The sequence below is a fragment of the Hippoglossus stenolepis genome, chromosome 8, assembly GCF_022539355.2.
Source record: "Hippoglossus stenolepis isolate QCI-W04-F060 chromosome 8, HSTE1.2, whole genome shotgun sequence".
Taxonomy (NCBI): domain Eukaryota; kingdom Metazoa; phylum Chordata; class Actinopteri; order Pleuronectiformes; family Pleuronectidae; genus Hippoglossus; species Hippoglossus stenolepis.
The window spans coordinates 21,401,836-21,416,738 of NC_061490.1; the positions used below are offsets into that span (position 1 = coordinate 21,401,836).

The 14,903-nt window shown below is 42.2% G+C and overlaps 1 protein-coding gene across 1 annotated transcript in view; it reads right to left on the reverse strand.

Annotated features, from left to right (window-relative positions):
• LOC118113339 (B-cell receptor CD22) overlaps window positions 1-14,903 on the reverse strand; it is a 1,629,935-nt gene that overhangs the window by 1,082,443 nt on the left and 532,589 nt on the right. The gene's annotated exons all lie outside the window — the stretch shown is intronic.

Here is a 14,903-nt window from a genome sequence, read left to right on the forward strand (position 1 = left end):
GGAGGAGGAGGAGGAGAGGAGCGGGAGGGGGGAGGCCGACTATAGTGACACCTATAGGAATGGAGGGTTTGAGGTGTGTCGTGGGGAGAGAATGACAGAAAATCACCTTCACACATCTGGGTATAGATGGGATGTGTTCATCCGCTGGAGCTCACTAACATCAACTGCTGTTGGGCATGAATTAGCCCGGTAGAACCTAAAAGGGATATACAGTATTAGACCGAAGTTATTGAATAATAGTCATAATGAATATTTCCCAAAATTATACAAAACCACTTTTTCCCAAACTTAGTACTGTAGCATAGCCAGCAGGAGACCCTGGACCTGTGACATGATTTTGGTGAGAATATACAGTATTACAGTGAAGTTATTGAATATTTTTGTAATATCTCTTTTGGGTGTTGCACTTTGTAGACGGTCCCTGCGCACTCGTCTCACAGCAGGCTGCACATAGACACCAATGTTCTGTGTCCATCACGGAGGACGACTCATATTGATGATAACTGGCCTGTAGCCCGTTGTCCACCTTACTACAGGGGGAATTATGACTTATTGATCGGGGAAGTCCGAATCTGTGAATATCTTTCCAACTTTACTGAACTCCATATAAGCCAGTAGCCCATCAGATTCACCTCCAGCCTTAGTGTACCCTCAAGCTCGGCCTGTATCGTTGATTACCAGGCCAAAACACTTGATGACGATGTCCCTAACATCCGCTGGTGGCCACTAACATGTAGAGTTGGTAATTTATATTTTTACAGAAGACCTTCAAACGTACAAATCGAAAAACAAATCCGAACAGCGCTTACAGCGGGTTGGTCTTAAACATGCTGTTCCCGCAAGACAGCCCAAAAGTATCTAAGAACTTGAAGTGATCATCACGGAGCCCTTATAGCCAACCCTGATGATATTAATATGATTATAGAAACGTGCCTTTGCCTTAATCTCGGATGCCAGAGGACACCGGTTCGCTCCATGACCTGAATACTTATCAAGCTTGATGTGACCTAAGCATTATGCAGTGATATTTGCAATGGCTGACTGAGGAGTCGGGGGTGCATACATTTGCAGAAATTGATTTAAGCCTGAATATAAAGCTCACTCTAAATGTCGTTTAAGGACCTTTAGTCGACACTGCAGAGGTCAGGGGTTCAGGGTCAGCGGGAATTGGAGAGCGGGTCGAGGATCAATGTAGAAGCAGGAAACAGTGAACACAAAAAAGAATGAACCAAAATGCTTATATGTAAAGATATATATATATATATATATGCTATGGTGTGTTTGGTTTTGGTTCCTGTTTGTGTAGCAGTGGGAGTGGCCACATGCAAACGACTTGTATTGTTAGTTCAGTGTTATGACTCAGCATTTCCAACACGTTTTTCCAAGAGCACCTTTCTTCATTTATCAACACAGAACTGACCGAATGACAAAAGCATTGATTTGAAGCCGGCCTGCTGGTTTTACAAGGGTCACTTTGGCTATTGAAGGTTTATGAAAGCAGGAACTATTAATCAGTTTCTCCTGAGGACAATCAAGAATATATAGAGCATAGCTGTTACAATTAATTGATTAATTGACCAGTTTAAATAAAAAAATATATACTTCAAATTAAACTTACTTATCTACTAAAATATATTTACTTGACTTTAACCCGATGGTTTCAGTCAATTGAGCAAAACATGCCAGTGCCAAACATTTCCACATGTCAGCTTCTCAAAGGTGAGGATTTACGTATATATGATAGTTCAATAAATAGAATATCTTTGGGTTTAGGAGTAATTATACAAATGATGTATTTTTACAAATAATTGACAATGGCTGTTAGTTACACTTACTAATCCTATTTATATATTCATATGATTTTATTTATTTTATTGATCTGTTTATTTTCTGTTCATAATCCATTGTTTTATTCCCATTTTCCCATTTTATTCTTTGTGGAATGCATTTCTGCAAGATACCGGAAACATTCCTTAGAGATTCTGGTCCACGACATCATTGTATAACTTAATTTCTGCAAATTCACATCCTGTCCTCCTCCCAATGTCCTTTTCTGTCATATCCCAAAAGCATTCATTTGGATCCAGATGTGGAAACAGGGAGAGACCATCGAACTACTGACATGTGTGTGTGATTTGTGTCATATTCTTTGTTCCATGGTTGAAGCCATTAGGAGGCTGTGTAAATTCTGGACATAAAGGAATGGTCAAGGTAAACAACAACACTCAGATGTTAATGAATATTGTCTGTTAGATACATATTCTCGCAGATCAGCTTCTGCACAGCTATTCCCTTCCACTGATGTTTGAGAACAACCCCTGGTTGTCCAGTTTGTCTCTGTTACCGTGATGTAACAAGAAATTACAGTAATATATGTTGAGAAGTGTTTCCACCTACCTATTATAAACTGTATTATAATCAGTCCCCAACAATTAGGCCTCTTACAAGAAATGAAGAGAGACATTCTGTGATTATAGTTTTCTGCTTGTGAAGCTGTTTTCGCAACTTTAACACAAGAAATTAACGAGTGAAGACGATAATCGTTTTGAGGCTAAACTGCGAAACAAAACTGGATTAGTTAATGTCTAGTCTGTCCGCATTAGTAAGATATGGTTAGTGTTGATAACAGTGCGCTGAACAACACACACACACACACTCAAAGCCGGTCAGAGTTCAGGCGACACAGTGTCTATGCTGTTAGTCACTTCTGTCCCTCTCTATTATGTCTTTATCACTCTTTATGACTGCAAGGTGCTGTATGTTTTACAGCCGTATCGAGCTGTTGAGCTTCATATTTCCACCACACTAAGAAACTGCTCAGCGCTGATGAGAAACCAAACAGGGGGAACACCCAACACCCTGGTGCTGTGGTCACGGTGGGTGGAAACAACCTTGTGCTTTGTTTTGAAAAGTTCCAGCTTCACTTCATGGAAACAATTGTTTAAATTTAGAATAACAACACAAAAATGAAGAAAACATATGTGATTAGTGTTCAGATTTTAGTTGTTCCCACGTGACCCCTGAGTTGATTGTAGCAGATTAACGACCAGTTGCCCACTGTAACGTGTGCATGTAAGTCAACTACATCATATCCTTTATGTTCCTCAACAATAATGGGGGTTGTTAATCTAATATAAAATGTCGACCTTATACCAAGAAAGACAAACATGGGGTTGTACCCAGTCAACTCCTGTTGTGATACAGCTGTGATGCCAAGAACTTTCTTCAGGTTTCTACTCAAAGATTCCAAATGTCATTAAACCCTTGGAGAAAATAATTGAAGGCATGTTTCTGTGGTTTGTGGATATGAGGGAAATTACTCTGGACGGTGCTGGCCTATCGTATTTATGTTAAAACTACTTATGGCAAATAGACTGTGGGCTGCGAGGCCACATGAACTGAATGTCCTTTGGGTTCAGAGCTGTAGTCAAAACCAGTCTGCGCCCTGCAGCTGAAGCCAGAAACTCAGATTTGATCAAAGATAAATTGTACCCTCCTAAAATAAATCCCCCGGCTGGAGAAAGGAGCAGCATGTGGAATTCCTTGTATTCATCAAGGATCAGGGGAAAAACAATTTTTATTGAACTGTAGTGACCCAGCCCGCTGTCCAAATCCTATGTTCTTCTGCTTCTGGGAGGTTTTCTAACATATTCCTGGAGCTAAAGAAAGCACAATGATAGAAGTCAACTTTCTCTCTTTCTCAAACTGTGCAATTACACATGTTCAGGACATAAAACTCTGCTGTCTCACCCTGACCCCAAAACACTCTGTGTTGGGTTCGAAGTTTCTATTTTCTGCTTTTATCTGCAGGAGCCGTGTCACTGAGTCTTTCTCACACAAACCACTCACTGTGGAGCAAAACAAGTTTATTATTGCCAAGCAACACAAGCAACACTTTCATAAACAATCATACAAAGGTAAAATAGGGTAAACAGAGCCTTAAATCTAAAGTAAAAAAATAACCATAGACCAACTTTAAACTGTAAATGGAAAGTATTTATATTTATATTTTTCCAGTCGTATCAATCACTCAAAATGTTTTACAGCCCAAGACACATTCACACAAATTCATACACAGTGCTTCTACACACCTATTAGACACCATACATTCTCTGTTGGCACAGCCATTAGGGGTCATTGGGGGGTTCAGTATCTAAAAATCAAGACTGGAGCAGCCAGGGTTCGAACCCTCGACCTTGTGAGTGGACGACCCCCTCTACATCGCTCTCTACATGTTTTTCCTTACATTTGCTGTGTTCATCAGAGGCTAACCTCAGCATCCACTGCTGTCACCTGTCGGATTTGTGATGATGAGGCAGCAGGTGTCTGGGATGAGACGCGGTGAAACAAACGGTGACGTGACGCCACCGCAGATAAGCTCTGTGAACGATGACGAGCTCTGACAGAACGTCTCTCGGCAGCAGGGACGAGAAACAAAGACAAATATTTTGAGGGTTTTCAGAGCACCCTGTTGGGCAGAGGTGGTGATTTGAGGATTCTCTGGGTTAACACTCATTTCTGACATGTAAGGCCTCTGTCTCATTCTCTCTGTGTCTGGTTCTGTCTCTTTCAACAGGGTTGAGTTTGTTGCTACAAACCTTTTTATTCCTGTTTCCTCTGAGCCACTGCAAATATCACTGCTCTAACTACTGCCAGATCCCATCATGTTTAATAAACACAGAGTCGCCCCCGCAGAGCACCACTGTCCTCAGGGCATCATTTCCATCATCTTAGATTAAGGCATATTTTCATAATTATGGCCATGTGGTGGCCATGGAACTCGAAGCGTCAGACAGTAATCCTGGTGCTGTAATGTCTCGTTCAGAGCTTACTGCTGCTGACAGGATGCTGTAACCAATCATCATGAAATGACCGAGAATTATCATAATGCAGAGCAACGGAGAAATGTCACATACGTACATGAAGCAGGAGGATTTGTCTTTACTTGAATCGTGTTTGTGTGTGCAGAGAAGTTCAGTCCGGCTGGCTTCATGTAAGAGAAACAACTAAAAGAAAAGCTTTTTGGTTTTATGTTATCTTAAAAATGAAATAATGATTCAGTCAAAGTCAGTAAGTTTCATATTCAGCCTTTAAACTTGATTTCTTTATCACTGAATGACACAAGATATATTATTTCCCAACAAATCTCCCCTTTATGGTTTTAATGTTACAAATATCTAGAAGTTAAAGGATTTATTTGCCATTGGCATAGATACGACCACATTTTTGAAACCATCTTTTCACTCTCCGTGCACTGTTTCGTTGAAAATTATGATCTTTAGTCACCTCTTCATTAACTTATTTGATAAAATGATTATTTTTGTGCAGCATGTCTATATGAGTCTTTATTACAATAAAATGGCGGTTTGGGTTATGTAACTTTCATCCTTGTCTTTCAAAGTCAAATTGGAACATCTACAAAGAAAGAGTAATTGTGAAAGAGATTAGAAAAACAATCAATGAGAAAAAAAGGAACTTGCTCACAAACAAGGAAGTTATGAAACCAAATGGATGCGTTGGTGAAACATTATGGCTTCTTGGTTTTATTTGTTTTGAATTGACACCCACCACCTCTTCACTGAAGCATGAGATTCACTCTAAGCTTCCTTCTCTCCTTCCCTTCTCATCCTCTCTCCTTCCTTCATCCTCTCCAGTGACTCCTGCCTGAAGACAGAATATATTTCAACAGACGTTTTCATCTAAAAAAATAAACACTGTCAAAATTGCCTTCAGATGATGCAGTACCACTTAAACCAACTAGGTGTCACTGTTTGCTACTGTGTGGAAAAAAATGTGCACGTACAACTTTCAGCCTGAAGGTGGCGTCATCATTCAAGGAGTGTGAACACATCACTGAGGAGACATAACAGTAAGGTAGAATAACACTGGAGTTATTGTCTTCATAGTGTTTTGATATTCAAACCTTTATTAAAACAACCATGTGGTGATTTTCAGCTGGATTACAAGAATTAAGTCTGAACCAGGGACCATAGAGAGAAGGTTGCAGGGACAGAAGCAAAACACTGGAAACAATTCACCGAAGTAGTTTTCATTGTCTGTCATGGTGGTGAATAGTAATGACTTCCATCCACCGAGCGAGGGTTAGGGTTTGAGTCCCTGAGTGAAGACAAACTGAGCTGTGTAAATCAATGTCAGATGGGAGCCGTGCGGCCCGACACCATTTTTTTTCCTTTGCTCTGTGTTGTCAGGTCAAAGTTTCCAAGGTGTTCTTCTCTTTGTGTTGCACGCAGACCTTCCTTTGGGCTCCGGGGCAAAACCATAACTCTTACCTCATTACCATGAAAGGTGTGCTCGCTCAGCGACTCTGCCCAGGTCACATCTGGCACCACCCAGAATGCACGTGGGGTGAAGGCTCAATAACTTTGAACTTCAAAGCAGGAGGTACAATGTGCTCAGAGGTATTGGGCTGTGAACACATGACATTATAATCAGAGGTAAAGTAGAGAAACACTGATTTTCTTTGCGGACGTGAATTATTTCGGTCAGAGGAGATTGTTTAAATCCGCGAGCTGAGGTTTTGTACTCGACCTGTAGAGGGCCCCGTTACTCGCGATGTTTGCGAGTGAACATCTGCAGGAGTTATGACTTCATCTCGGAGGGGATGAATGAGAAGGAGACAGTGAGTGTCTTTCCTCAGGCTGCACTCTTTTCAAGGCCAGTGGTGATATGAGCTGTACGTCAGCACCTCCACATACCGACAGACGGAAATGAAGAGACAAAAGCCAGCATCATTTTTGTCTTATCCAAACACATGCACACACCGAACATTATCTGCCTCCCTCCTCAAACTGCACAGAACCACACTTCACCCACACACACACACGTTACGCCCACACTCACAAAGTTGTTAGCGTTTAACCGTGTTCTGACTCGACCCCTTGCTCTCGCAATCTTCTGGCGTGAACACAAATCATCCTCTCAGCTAGGTGCAGCCATCCAGGAGGAGATGTTCCAGCATGTACCTTGACATGGAGGCTCTGTAATTCACCACCACAGTATTCATGTATAATTTACCACCGCAAGAAATTCCTCTTTCATGTATTATTAAACGGAATAACCCGTCATTTGGACTCGCCTCGCTGTGCAATTATGTCCGCACGGGGTGAGTGCTCTGAGGGTTTGTGAAGAGTGAAACTGAATAAGGACACTAATAGTCAGATGGTGTAATGTGGAAGGTCCAAATTTAGAAAATGCGGTGGAGTGAATTTGCCTTTCTGCATTTTCTGCATTCTTCCTGTTTTTACTTTATTTTTACTTTGACTGTATATTGATTTATACAGACACAGTATAACTGGTATTTTGGTCACTTTATACATTATGAAACTTTAGAAGGACTGAAATGATTCTGCATTTATCCAGTTTACAGTAAAACAACTTATTGTGTACATAATGAATTCAATTATAGATCTAAATCGAGACTAGAAGTATAACATGAAAGAAAATACTTAGAATTACTTTGTTGGTCACTTGGGGGCAAAATGACAGCTCCCCAACAGTGAAGCCAAATCGTCTAGATCGCCCCCTGGTGGCTGGCTGCAATATGGGTAATAAACCTCACCTCCTCCATGTTAGTGGATGGACCAAATTTAAAGGCACATGTTACATGTTTTTCTCAAAAATGTTGAGACAGTTCTTATCACACTGACCTTTGTCCAAGTGTTTATCCAATAAGTTTGCTTTTAATTTGTCATTTAATGCTTTAAAAACCATGTGAAACATTATGATTGACAGCTGAGATTGACACGCGATTGGTTGAGCACATATATCAGCTTGAATTCAATATGCCAGCTCCACTCACTACTGCAAAGACTCTGGCTCCAGATGACGTGAAAAGCACAATATGGCAGCAACCATGTTCAGGATGTATTAGCTTCATATCTGTACAGGGAGAGGGAGTGGAGACGCGTCGTCCATCTTTATATACAGTCTATGACCTTCACCAGCTAGTTGCTAACTTCCTCCGACCAGCATGTGGCACCGAGCAGTCAGAGCGCAGTGGGTCAATCAGATTAAACTGCTGCCTGCTGCGATTGGAAATCAGAAAGATGAGATCGTTGGTGCAGAACATGAACAACAATCGGCCAATTTGCAGCCACTGAAACCACAACAATGAGCTGAAAGATGCCAAAATGCTCCGTAAAGCTGAGAGGAGCTGAAGAGTTGGGTGATAAATCTCTGTGGGTTTCCCATTCATCATTTGAGCCATTGTCATTGGCAATTGTGGCTTGTGTTGGAGAACTGGATGTACTGACTGTGATGCAGTAGTTTATTGCACTTCAGACATAATTGACATTTGATTTAATTGCATTTTTATTGAATAACATTTCCTTTGTCAGTCACTGGGTCATTTAGTTTGTGTCCTGCCCAACACGAGATGCTTTCCGGCTGAAGCTGAAGCTGTAATTTCCATAGCGATGAGAGTTTTTCTGACTGAATGTGTGCGTTGTTGATACATAAACCATCTTGGGTCATCGAGTCAGGACTGTTGCTCTTAGATAAACTGACATTTGCTTTTGCTTTGCCTAATATGTCACCGAGCTCCGTCACCCTCTTTAATCAGTCTAATGTCTCTCAGCTTAGTGTCACTTAAACCACTGCGTCAGATCAGGGTGACGAGTCAATGCCAGAGTTCACTGCCGCTGTGTCCCGCAGGGAAACCACATGAGAGGAACACAGTGACCATAGAGTCTATAAACGGAGCAGCCCGCTGCAGAGGAGGAACCACAGAACTCCATCTTCATCCCCTTTTTCAGTGTAGGATCGACAAAAATATAGGTCCTCATGAAATATGCAGGCCGCTATTTCTGGGAGACAGCACGTTTACACTAAAGGGAGCCAGGGGACTTATTGGGGCATGCCTAAAACTGCTCTATCCACTCGCGGCTTCAACGTGATGACTTGTTTTATGAGAGAGAGAGAATGTGAAATAGTGTAACCCTGCCTGTGAACGTATATAGTACACGGACAGAGGCAGGAAAAGTGAGGCAGCACCGGGCAGGACAGGCCACATCCTTCCTGCCTTTCTGTATATCTCTGTCCTCCACACTGTAAACCTGAATTATGCTTCCTGAGCCGATATTCTGTGGGATTAGCCTCACAGCATTAACGCACATTGTTCATTCAGTTCAGATGAGATGGTTGCAATGAAGTGTGTCCAAAAAAGCTGCTACAATAAGCAATTCCGCTCGTTTTAATGCAAATACAGTAGAAACAAAGATGCCCATACAAACTAAATGCAAATTAGTTCTCCTGAAACTCTGATTATTGTGTTAATTCAGTGAGAATGATGGAAGAGACGTGTAAGTTCATGAGACAGATGAGCAAGAGGCTGTAGTGGAAGAATTATTCAGACATTTCAATTTAGTAAAAGCTGCAAAACCATAAAATATTATACATAGAAAAACTTTCAAATATTATAAAAGTATATTAGCTATAAAATGTACTTGTGTATCATGAGTAATTGTACTCATTACAAAGAAAGGTTCACGTGAAAGTACATTTACCTCAATATGTGTTTACATGGCTACTAACCCTCATGTTAAACATCTTAATCAGCTGTTCCTGCAGCTTTTGACTGATCTCATGGTCTTCAGCAGAAATCTGCTCAGTGTCAGCACGTGACCTCAGTGCAGGACCCCCGATCATGTAACAACATCTGGTCTTGCATATGAAGGGATCATATCATAGGGATCATAGTGACGACAAACTAACCAATCAGCAAGCTCCTTTTGATTCCCTTTATCAGTTTAAGGCCAATCACAACCATTTACTGCGTATAAAATGGGATGGGTTTAATGCAATGATTGACAGATAAACGCCACTGAAGCAATTCCGTTAAGAACAAAGATGACTGGGTCGTATATTCAGTCTAAAGGAGGAAGGATCAACTGCCCTCACAGAATATGTTGATAAGAAAAATGTGCTGGACGTACAAGTTTAATTTACCAACTGGCGCCACTGCTTGTGTCACACGTCACATGTTTCATTGGTCTATTTGGTTTCAGATGTATCCAATTGCCTCCTGGGGCCTTTTGCTCAGAGACCGTTGATAATGTCTCTTAAAAACGTGAAAAAGAGCCGAGGCGATGTTAAATAGTTCCAGGAGTAGCTATAAGTTGATAATATCTCTCACATATGTCCCGAAGGTCAAAAATAAATCTTCATGCTTAACTTACAATGTTTGAGTTACCTCCCACCAAAGTAAGGTATTCTTAGCATGTTCAAACATGTGTCTATGCACTTTCAGTTGACTCTCACTTTGACCATATGCGATAAATATTAACCAATTTAAGTTAATAAACAGAAAAACATGAGATGTGATCAAACTCATTCAGGTAGTCATGATTAAAATGTTCAGTTTGCAGCATATGCATCCATGTGCGTGCATGTGGGTAGATACATGAGGAGGTTGCCTGTTTGCCTAAAAGCACATGTGGGATTGCCCATACTCCTGCATGCGTTGTCGCCCCCGCTGCCCTCCAGCGGTACACAGAATGTCAAGAGGCTGTGGAGGCTGTGTGGGGAGCGTGACTCAGCGCGGACGGTGATGAGACAGGACAGCTTTACAGCAGCGAGCCACGCAGCCGCATCAATCAGAGGCTAGATTTGAATATTGCATTAGTGGAGCTCCCCCTGCCCCCTCAGTTGGAGTTGACTGGATCATTCTGGAGCTGATGGAGCTGAGACCAGACTCTTACTTCCTCCGTCTCTCCAGGTTTAGAAGAAGCCACAGTTTTCTGACTAGGATCTGTGTGTGTCTAAATGTAATAACATTTTATGTGGGGATAGAAGTTTGAAGTATTTTTCTGGATTAACAAATTTATTATCTCAGAACTCCACCCAAAACTTTTAATGAAATTTCTTTCTGAATGAACGAGATAATAAACTAATTAATTTAGAAAAACAGAGCAGATTTTCTTCCCCAAAATTCTGCTCTTGTTTTTCTTAATTACCAAGATAAACAGGGCAAATGCATCAGAGCTCCATTAAGGGGAAGGTGCCGTATCGAACCTGACCAGAGGGAAACCGAGCTTCTGTTTCATTTAGCCTGTGTGAGTAGCGGCTGACCACAGACTTGCTTTCTGGGCCAAACCCAAAACCACAAAGCCCAGAGTGTATAGAGAGAGGTGGGTGGGAACGTTCAGGTTGATCGGGATGAACGCTGCAGGGTTGTGGAGTAGGGATAAGGATCTGCATATCAAAATCAAAACGATGTGAGAGGTTCCTGAGGGAAAACAACATCAGAACGTGATATTCAGACCCAGAAATGAATGAATTGGGGAGGAAATGAAGATTTAGAGCTTGCATGTGCAAAATGCTTTGTGGCATAAACCTAACATTTAGTGCACAGGGCAGGAGACAGCACGGTTCACCACCTCCGACGTGATGCACATCTGGCAGCTGCTCTTAACCTGATGTAAGTGGAGGGGGGTGGGGGGGTGGGGGGGTGGAAGCCACAGAACATCAGCACAAAGCCCAAACTACAGCAAATTCCACCATTAACCACAACAGGCTTTGTAAAGTGCCACAGTCGCACGTGACAGAGCTTTTTTAAAACAACACGGTGTTGGGGTTTTCGTTTGACTCACAGCCGCTGACAATGCCTGCGCTGGAGAGGCCAGACGTGTTGGCAACCAGGGCAACAACACAAAAGACAAGACAAACACTTCTCTGTGAGTGGCCCTGCCCACTGATGGATTCCAAATGAAGATGTCATCTACTGCACAAGTCTGCGTGGAAAAACAGGTCAGGTGTGGTCGGGTGTAAAATAGAGGAAGAGTTAGCCTGAAGGTTGGAGAAACAGGACGGCAGACGGGGGGGAAAGTAGATGATTAACACTTTCTTTTTTTAACCTCAACAGTTCCAGTCAGGGGCTTGTTGTGTACAGGATTAAATCGCCTGTGCATGGAGGTTCATTTTGAATGAAATAAAAAAAAGATTAACTCAAGAAAAGGTCCTTGAAAGCAGGGCTCATCCAGATGTGTTCAATCTCCACCACTGGAACCTTCTTTCGTCTGCACCGCATCGTCTCGTATAAGACAACGCACTCACAGGGCCTCCTCTGAATGAGCCTTTTGTCCACAGCAACAGCAACAACAACAAGAAGAAGAAGAATGGAAGATGACAGAAACAAATAACTATTGTTTGAGCGATTGTGGCGTTTCCCCACGTCAGCGATCATAAGGAGCAGGCTGGGGGGGGGTGACAAACAAAGGAACATGTCACGACGCTCGTTTGGGCTAAAAGTTAAAGAGCAGTATATAATAGCAAAGGCGGCCGTGTGATGTGGTGTGTGTGCATGTGTGTGTTCTTAGTGGGGGGGTTCATTTTATGTGAGCACGCATTTAAACAAAGAAGAACAGCCATTACACATTTTTAATGGGCCTGTGTTTGTGTTACGTAAGGGGAGATTCCTGCATACTGTATAAAGGATGATGTTGCTGAGCTGCAGGCAAGACTGAAGCTCTGTAACGTTTTCATTTATTCATAATGACTGATAACACGGTCAGGCCATTTGGCTTAGAAGTGCAGTATACATGCAATGGATGTTAAAAGTACTAACTAAAAATGCCATGTACAGTATTTAAATATACATGACCCGGTGGGGAGGAGATACATTTCTTCAGATAACAGGGTTTTACAGAATTGCCGATGAGCTACACTCACCTAAGCCGGACATTTTCCTGAAATTGACCGGAGGGGCTGTATGTGAGAATGCAAATGTTATCATAGGACCTGCATTGTCCCCCCATTGAATGAAGCTAAATCCAGGCAGGTCCATGATAAACTGAGGGGAGAATAATAGAATGTACAGCAGCTCGACTATGCCTGGAATCATTTAAAATCGCAGTGTATGAGAAGTGGGTGCCATGTTCAACACGCCTGCCTGCTTGTCACCCAAAAAGAAAGTAATCAAACACGTGACTTTTCTCCCGTCAAATAGTCAGAGTCAATCAGAGGAGTTATGAGTCATAACTCCACAGTTTACTGAGGCCTGACAGTCGCACTCACATCGGCCCACATCAGCCTGTCGGCCGCACGCCCTCCATCGCTCAACATTACCATCGTCGTTAACCTGCAAACACTGACTCACAGAACAGAGTGCAGGTACGAGGAGGAGGAGGGCACGGACACAGCTTATACACTTAAACACCGACACGTGCAATGTGAAAACTCATACTCACACACACACGTCACGTAAATGCCAATACAAACACATTTCATTTCGACTCCCCTTCTTATCTCTCTCTTCTTTTCACCCTCTCTGGATTTTTCCGTCTCCTGCTGACACAGCTGCAGGTCCGTCAGGTCGGACTCCTGCTCCGACGATCCTCATCTGTACGTGGGCGTGTGTTTGTCCAAGCGATACAAGCTGAAGAGTTAGAGCTCGTTAGAGAAAGTTACAAATTCCTCTTGATAGTGAAAAGCAGCTCAATCGGACATTTGGAAGTTTGTTTTTCTCAACCTTAAATGATTCATATGAGGTGTTTTACCAGAACCTGTGAATGTTATTTCCCTCTGACTTCCCAATAGTGGTGACTTTGTATATCCTCGAATACATAACGCTTCCTTTCCAAGCAGCTTTCCCCACTGACTCATAGGTGTTGTTCGGACTCAGGTTGTTCCAGACAACAGAATATCAGATATAGGGATCAAGAAGAAAACATGACTCTGGAAGTTCAAGTTAACAAGGAAGTGAAGCAAGAACAGAACAGAATGAATCACCAGGTTTCCTCTGAAGCTGTTTTCAGACATCAACTCTGGGAAAATATTGGGTCTGAACAGCAGGAGATAGTCTGGGTCAGATAGGTTTACACGACAACAGGAAAATGTCCAGAACATTCAGACGGGTAATGGAGTCTGGGTAGAGGAGGAGGCAGGAGGAAGAATGTGACGTATAAATTCAGCTGTAGAATTCACAATGTTTTTGTTTACAGCACATCAACACCGGTGTTATCGCCAAAAGCTCTCGGATCTCGTTGTTTTTCCAAGTTAACATCTTTGTTGGTGTCTTCTACGTACACGGCTCCTCTTCTTCACCCTGAGATATTTGTATTCTTCCAGTTTAGCATCCATCACGCAACAGAAACGTTTACACCTGTCATTTTATTGGTTAAAGGGCGTAGATCTAAGCAGGAGCAGAGCATATTTGAGAGAAAGAAAATTTCCAAATCTGAACGTGTGATCAATAAGTCCTGCTCTCAAACTGAAAGACCACACCCTCGAATACAGATAGGGAAAAAAATACATGTTTAAAATTCCTCTCTTTCACGTGCGATCCCGGAAATCTGATCACAACAAGAAGTCATTACACGAGAAGTATTTCTCAGAGTCAAATAGGATTACGAATGTGAGACTTTTTCTGGCAACGTCAATGTTCTCACTGTAAAACTGGAGGTAAATTTCCACTCTACGTGTTGACAAGTCGAGGATTAAGGTGTCAGGGTGGGTAAATAAAGCCTGATACTTGACAGATGCTGACGGTTGTTGTTTTGTGTGTGTGTGTGTGTCACTGTGTGTGTTCTGGTTTGTGTCACTCGGTGAAAAGGGGTTGACGCTTCCTGGGAGCAATGAGACGAAACCAGAGAGGGCCTCTGTTTCCTGTTTATAGCGTCTTCCTTGTTAATGCTCCGTCCCTGGAGACAACACAGAAACCTCCACCTGATAAAAGCAGCAGCAGCAGCGGCAGCGGCGGGGTTACCGATAACAGGAGGACTTTTTTGACACAGCTAATCTGTTGTCATAACAGTAATCTTGTAGGGCTGTCTGTAAACACGGTGCTACTTGTCTCACTGCAAATTTAATAAGCTTGTGTGGCTGTTTTTCGATAAGTGTTCTTAATCACTCAAAATTACTTTTTTTTTCTCGTAAAATGTCCATGT